The following is a 7526-nucleotide window of genomic DNA, read 5'->3' on the forward strand; positions in this document are numbered from 1 at the left end:
CTCACAACACCGTTCATGTTGCTGTCTCTCACTACGCATACATAAAATCTATCCCCGGGTGCAACCTTTTGGTTCCTTCAAGACTTCCTAGTCATGCTGGCACACGTTTTCTGTAAAATGGGCCCAGCACTGACCCAGTTGTTGAGCTCTTATAAATTTGCTACATATAGCTTACTGCTCCCTCATAACTCTACACATCTCATCAGCCCAAGCGGAAAAAGAGGGAAAAAGGGAATCTGGAAGTCATTACCAAATGATTACATCTTTAGAAATGAAAATGCAATTGTGAGAAAAGAGGGTGGGAGCGAAATGGCCTTAACGTTACCATTCAATGAGGGGAAGTACGAGTCAAAGTAAATTTAGATAAACACTGCGATTTGTAGTACTTTCTTCCATTTCATATAGCATCTCATAATCATTTCATGTTCAGAAATCAACCCCAACTTTTTTCCAAGTTTTGCAGACTTTCAGTTTGGGGACGTTTACCTCCAACGGTCCTGCAGGCACAAAAGGAAGTAAAAAAGATCCCCTCCATTCATCCGTCTACGTAGGATATTGGCAAAGCACATAAAAAAAAAAAAACTTCATCCTGGAAAAACTCTGTCGTGTTGAATTTTTTTTGAATCACGTATAAACAAAATCCCACTGACACAGGTCACATGTGTAAACCTTTGAGAGGAGAGCCAGTCAAGCACCGGTTATGTCACTTGGATGTCATGCCCCGTCTTAGCCAAGGTGTGTGAGCCATTTGTATAAACTGGAATTGGATTATTTGAGAGCAAACAGGCCATGTCTCCTTTTTACAAGTTGATGTACTGTTATAGTGCACACTTTAGTGAGGTTCTCTACATCACTGTTAAACCCTTGGTGACAGTAAAAGTTACCTTCTCATATTAGTGACAGTTTTTTCAGAAAGAATCAAATGACACGTGCACATCATTGGGAGTAAATGCCCAGTTAGAATTTCCCTAAAAGCCAGGACGTAATGCTTGAAGTTCAGGAGTGATGCAATTTGAATGATTAACAGTGTGTATGGATCAGCTTCAACGTTTTCTGCACTTTTCTTGCTCCCATGTCTACTTCTAAACTGCCTCACAAAACCTGTGAGATCCATTCACGGGGCTCTGCTCCGTTAAATGTAGCCTGTCAAGTGACTCAAATGTTGTAAAATACTAAGTGTAACAATCCGTCTCAGCATGAGATTATGTGCACGTACTTTTATTTGAAATAATAACTGGAATTTCTGACAGGATTTTAGGCAGAACATTCTGGTGATGTTTGGGGATAAGCTGTGTGATATATATACACGGTGTGTCAGGCAGGAAGGAGGAGGACTCGGACGCAGAGGGTTCAGCTGATATTGCTTTTTATTAATAACAAGAAAAAACTGAAAATCTCTCTTAACGAGGAAACAAAGGTCGCGATCAAAGTTCAAAAGGAAAAAACTCAAAATCTCTCTTAATGAGGAAAAAAGGTTGAGATCAAAATTCAAAAGGCAAAAACTCAAAATCTCTCTTAAACGAGGAAATGTAACAGGGATCAAAAGGACGTGACAAACGTTATCGGACTTGACTTGACTCGTGACGTGAGGGCTGGTGTGCAGGGCAAAACAACAAGACACACTGGCACAGGACAAGGGGCGACGCAGACTATAAGTACCCATGAGGGAGTTGTGGGAACAGGTGGACACAATCAGGAATCAGGGGAGACAATCAGACTGGTGACACATGAGGAAGGGCAAGGGACCTGAAACGAGAGGGAGTTAGTTTCCAAAATAAAACAGGAAGTCAAAAAACAACTGGAGACAGGACAAAAACGCAACTTGACATACAGGTGTGACATTACCCCCCCCTCAAGGCCGAATACCAGGCGGCCTTGGAATGTCCGGGTGTGCTCTATAAAAATCTCGAATGAGATCCGGGTCCACTATGAAGCTAGACGAGACCCATTGTCGTTCCTCTGGGCCGTAGCCCTCCCAGTCCACGAGGAACTGCCTGCCCCGTCCCCGCTTACGTACCGCCAGCAGTTTCCTCACCGTGTAGACCGGCCCCCCCTCGACCATTCGAGGGGGTGGGGGTGGCTTGGGGTTTGGCACCATTGCGCTCTCCTTCGCTGGTTTGATTTTGCTGACATGAAAAGTTGGGTGTACCCTCAGGGACCGGGGCAGACGGAGGCGCACAGCTGCTGGATTGATAATCCTCGAGATGGGGAACGGGCCGACAAAGCGAGGGGCCAGCTTTCGTGATTCGACCTGCAAGGGTAGGTCCTTGGCTGAGAGCCATACTCGCTGGCCGGGCTGGTACACTGGGGCCGGTCTCCTCCTGCGGTCCGCTGCTTTCTTCACTCTGTCCCCTTGTCTGATCAGCGTCTGGCGTGCCGCTGCCCAGATGCGGCGGCAGCGGCGGACCAAGGCCTGGGCGGAGGGCACAGACACCTCTGGTTCGGACTCGGAAAACACAGGGGGTTGGTAACCAAAAACGCAATGGAAGGGAGACATGCCAGTGACGGAGGTGGGAAGGGAGTTATGGGCGTACTCTACCCACGTCAGGTGTTCGCTCCATGACGCAGGGCTCTGGGCCACCAGGCACCGGAGGCTGGTTTCCAGTTGTTGATTGAGGCGCTCCGTCTGTCCGTTGGCCTCGGGATGGTACCCCGATGTGAGGCTAGCTGTGGCTCCGATGAGCTTACAGAACTCCTGCCAGAACCGCGAGACAAACTGGGGCCCCCTATCGGACACAATGTCTCTGGGGAACCCGTGGATCCTAAACACGTTGTTCATCATGCAGATAGCGGTCTCTTTAGCGGTGGGCAGCTTGGGTAGGGCTAGGAAGTGTGCCATCTTTGAAAATCTATCCACCACGGTCAACACCGTGGTGTTCCCCTTGGAGGTCGGTAGCCCCGTGACAAAATCCATCGAGATCTCTGCCCACGGCCGGGACGGGATGGGCAGCGGCTGTAGCAAGCCTGCGCGGGCTCTGGAGGAGTTCTTGTTCCTGGCGCAGACGGAGCATGCCTCAACGTACTCCCTGACCTCCGGCTCCATGGACGGCCACCAGAACCTCTGCGTGATGGCGAACATGGTCCGACGTACGCCCGGATGGCAGGTGAGCAAAGACGAGTGAGCCCAGTGGATCACCTGTGGGCGCAGATTAATAGGGACAAACAGACGATTATCTGGGCACCCACGAGGTGGGGGGGTCTCACCGTTGGCCTGCTTCACCTTGGTCTCTATAGGCCAGGTAACCGCTCCAACCACACAGTGTAGTGGGAGGATGGGCTCAGGTTCCCTGGCCACGGGCTCCGGGCTGAAAAGACGGGATAAGGCGTCAGGCTTGGTATTTCTTGATCCCGGTCTGTAGGAAAGGGAAAAATCAAAACGGTTAAAAAACAAGGACCAGCAGGCTTGACGGGAATTCAAACGCTTGGCCTTCTTGATGTACTGCAGGTTCTTGTGGTCTGTCCAAACCAAAAAAGGGTGCTGTGCCCCCTCGAGCCAGTGCCGCCACTCCTCCAGCGCCGCCTTCACTGCCAGCAGCTCACGATCTCCCACGTCGTAGTTCCGCTCCGCTGCAGTCAGTCGTCGCGACAGGAAGGCACAAGGATGAAGCTTGTTGTCAGACTCTGCTCGCTGGGAGAGAATGGCCCCGATCCCATTATTGGAGGCGTCCACCTCCACCACAAACTGGCGAGCCGGATCAGGGAGCGTGAGGATGGGTGCTGTAGTGAAGCGCCGCTTAAGCTCCTGGAAGGCTGCGTCTGCCTCGGCGGACCAGTGAAACGCCACCTGCGGGGAGGTAAGAGCATGGAGCGGGGCTGCTGTCGCGCTGAAGCCTCTGATAAACCGCCTGTAAAAGTTAGCAAAACCGAGAAATTGCTGTACCTTCTTGCGGCTATCAGGAGTTGGCCACTCTACTACCGCGCTTACTTTAGCCGGATCCATCTGAACCCTCCCAGGGGCTACGATAAAGCCCAGGAAGGCGACAGTATCGGCATGAAATTCACTCTTTTCCGCCTTCACATATAACCCGTTGTCTAAGAGACGTTGCAGGACGAGTTCAACATGGTTCCTATGGGTGTTTAGGTCGGGGGAATAAATCAGAATGTCATCTAAATACACATACACAAACTGGTCTAAAAAGTCTCTTAACACATCGTTTATCATCGCTTGAAAAACTGCTGGGGCGTTTGTGAGACCAAAGGGCATGACCAGGTATTCATAATGTCCAGACGGCGTGTTGAATGCCGTTTTCCACTCATCCCCTTCCCTAATGCGAACCAGGTGATAGGCGTTGCGTAAGTCCAGTTTGGTAAAAATCTGCGCCTGTTGAAGCTGGTCGAATACTGAGGTCATGAGAGGTAGAGGGTATCTGTTCTTAACGGTTATGTCGTTAAGCGGGCTGTAGTCAATGCAGGGGCGAAGGGTTCCATCCTTCTTTCCCACAAAGAAAAAACCTGCCCCTGCTGGGGACGAGGAAGGTCGGATCAACCCCGCCCTCAGGGAGGATTCGATGTAGTCCTTCATGGCCTGCCTCTCGGGCCCGGAAACAGAGTAAAGACGGCCCTTCGGGATGGTGGAGCCGGGCAGAAGGTCAATGGCGCAGTCGAACGGGCGATGAGGTGGTAGAGCTGTGGCCTTGCTCTTACTAAAAACCTCAGCGAGGTGGTGGTAGCAGCTTGGAACTTGAGTCAGATTGGTGATCTCCGAGTCTGTGACAGGGTGAGTGACGACACGGTTTAGCGTGGGGTTCTTCCCTTGGGGGCATGATTCCCGACATTGGGTCCTACAACCCTCCCCCCATACCATAATGTCCCCGGTGCGCCAGTTTATGTGTGGGTTGTGATGAATTAACCATGGGAACCCGAGGATGAGATGGTGCAGAGGTGAGTGTATTAAATACAGCTGTATGCGCTCCCAGTGATTGGTGATGCGAAGCTCCACCGGTTCTGTAACATGGGTTATAGTGAACAATGCACTTCCATTAAGTGCGCTCGCTTTAACCGGTTTACTCAATGGGTCAACCCGAAGCCCCAGTCTTTGTGCTAACCCCCAGTCGATTAGGCTCTCATCTGCCCCTGAGTCAATCAATACCCCCAGCTCTAGGTTCTTATCCCGGTGCTTAATCCTCACTGTGGTCAATCGGCGTGGAGTAGGAGTTACTTCGGCGACTTGACTCACCGACTGGTTGGCCTTTACTGGACAGGCGGTGATGAGGTGGCCACGCTCGCCGCAGTAAAAGCATCTGCCCTCCTGGTAGCGTCGCTGTCGTTCCTCTTGAGAGAGCCGGGCCCTCCCCATCTGCATGGGCTCCTCCTCGCCTCCGGCACGGGTTCTTGAGAGTCGCTCAGGGGAGGTTTGACGCGATGCGGCGCCCCAGAGCGTCGGGGAAGAGCCAGGTGCAGCGGGTGTCCCTCTGGGCCCACGCTGCCGCCTCCGTTCCTGTAGGCGGTTGTCGGTGCGGATGGCGAGGGCGATGAGGGAATCGAGGTCCAGAGGCAGGTCCAATGGGACCAAGAGGTCCTGGATCTGGTCGGAGAGCCCTCTCAGAAAAACATCGTAGAGGGACGTGGTGTTCCACCCACTCTCCATCGCCAGGGTGCGAAAACGTATGGCGTATTCACAAACGGACTGTCCACCTTGCTTTATCTGACTGAGCTCACGAGCCCTTTCTCGGTCTGTTGCCACAGGGTCAAAAACAAGTCTGAGAGCGTCGGCAAACTTCTTTGGTGATGAGCAAACTGCCGAACTCCTAGCCCACTCAGCGGTGGCCCATGCCTTGGCCCTTCCCGTGAGATGGGACATCATGAAGGCAACCTTGGACCGTTCTGTGGGAAAGTGCATCGGAGAGTGCTCGAAGTGCATTTCACATTCAATGATGAAGGACCTACTTTGTCCGATGGTTCCGGAGTATCGTTCCGGAGGTGCCAGCCTCGTGCACGCATCTGCTGGTGTGGCTACGGGAGGGGGCTCAGACGGCGTGGGGGGTTGTTCGGGAGAAGCCGCGGGGTTCCTGGAGAGCAAGGTGAGAATTTGTTCTACCTGACTGTTTAGGAGTCCCACCTGCGTGGTCATGGCAGTCTTAAACCCCTCCTGGCTTTGAGCAAGTCCCCGAACCCCTCGATCGAGGTCAGCAACAAGGTCTTCATGCTGCGCCAGTCTTGATGCTTGAGCGCGCAGCGCCTCCGTCAGCTGGTCCTTCTCTGCCGAGTCCATTCTGGCCAGTGTGTACTGTCAGGCAGGAAGGAGGAGGACTCGGACGCAGAGGGTTCAGCTGATATTGCTTTTTATTAATAACAAGAAAAAACTGAAAATCTCTCTTAACGAGGAAACAAAGGTCGCGATCAAAGTTCAAAAGGAAAAAACTCAAAATCTCTCTTAATGAGGAAAAAAGGTTGAGATCAAAATTCAAAAGGCAAAAACTCAAAATCTCTCTTAAACGAGGAAATGTAACAGGGATCAAAAGGACGTGACAAACGTTATCGGACTTGACTTGACTCGTGACGTGAGGGCTGGTGTGCAGGGCAAAACAACAAGACACACTGGCACAGGACAAGGGGCGACGCAGACTATAAGTACCCATGAGGGAGTTGTGGGAACAGGTGGACACAATCAGGAATCAGGGGAGACAATCAGACTGGTGACACATGAGGAAGGGCAAGGGACCTGAAACGAGAGGGAGTTAGTTTCCAAAATAAAACAGGAAGTCAAAAAACAACTGGAGACAGGACAAAAACGCAACTTGACATACAGGTGTGACACGGTGGCCCTGAAGTGCACAACAAATTTGGTTGTTTCTGCACAAGAATGGCCTCGGTTTTCCATTTGTTTCTGGAGCCCACAGGCTTTGATTGATGGTTGTTCCGATTTTGTTCCATACATCAGCTATACAAATTGCAATGTTTCATCAGGTCGAATGAACATGCATGGTGGAAAGTCTAACGTTTGTAGGAAGAAAGTAAGCTAGAGCACACAGGTGTTTAAATTTAGGAATGAGACAAAAACAATGGAAGTTACTGACTGAAATTATAGTGTTCTATGTTTGGCGAAGGAAACTCTGTAATACTTTGACTGTGAATATTGTCCTTCAACTCAGAAAGCATCTAAAACTCCAGTGTTTCTTTTGTAGGACGCATCGCAGAGAATTTGCTTACATCAATGCAAGCATTGCTCTCTGCCCGGCTTTGCAGCCCTTTTAGTTAAATACAAACGTCTACATGCCCACAATGACAATACTATCAGGCTGATGTTTAGCAGGAATAAGCTTTACCATTATTCATCTTCTTAGTTTAGTTTAAAAGTGTGCTAACATTTGCTTTTCGGCAATTACACAAACTGCAGCTCAGGCTGATGGAAATGCAACTAGTTTTGCAGCTTTTTGGTCATAAATAAAAGAATTTGACAGACACATTTAATAAAGATCCCTGTGATGGTGCAGTTGCATTGGCTTGGCAGCACAAAGATGAATTTAATGCATTTGCCATAACCAAATCTCTGTAACTACGCAGGTAATGTACCAGCACAGTAGAGT

General features: G+C 50.4%; 1 long non-coding RNA gene across 1 annotated transcript; it reads left to right on the forward strand.

Moving 5' to 3' along the window:
• Positions 1–1317: 1317 nt before the first annotated feature.
• Positions 1318–6756, forward strand: LOC144409435 (uncharacterized). The gene is made up of 2 exons (XR_013467877.1): positions 1318–1474; positions 6333–6756. It is a non-coding gene; the product is annotated as an uncharacterized LOC144409435 (long non-coding RNA).
• The last annotated feature ends 770 nt before the right edge of the window (positions 6757–7526 follow it).

The sequence above is a fragment of the Gasterosteus aculeatus genome, chromosome 6, assembly GCF_964276395.1.
Source record: "Gasterosteus aculeatus chromosome 6, fGasAcu3.hap1.1, whole genome shotgun sequence".
In the NCBI taxonomy this organism is placed as follows: domain Eukaryota; kingdom Metazoa; phylum Chordata; class Actinopteri; order Perciformes; family Gasterosteidae; genus Gasterosteus; species Gasterosteus aculeatus.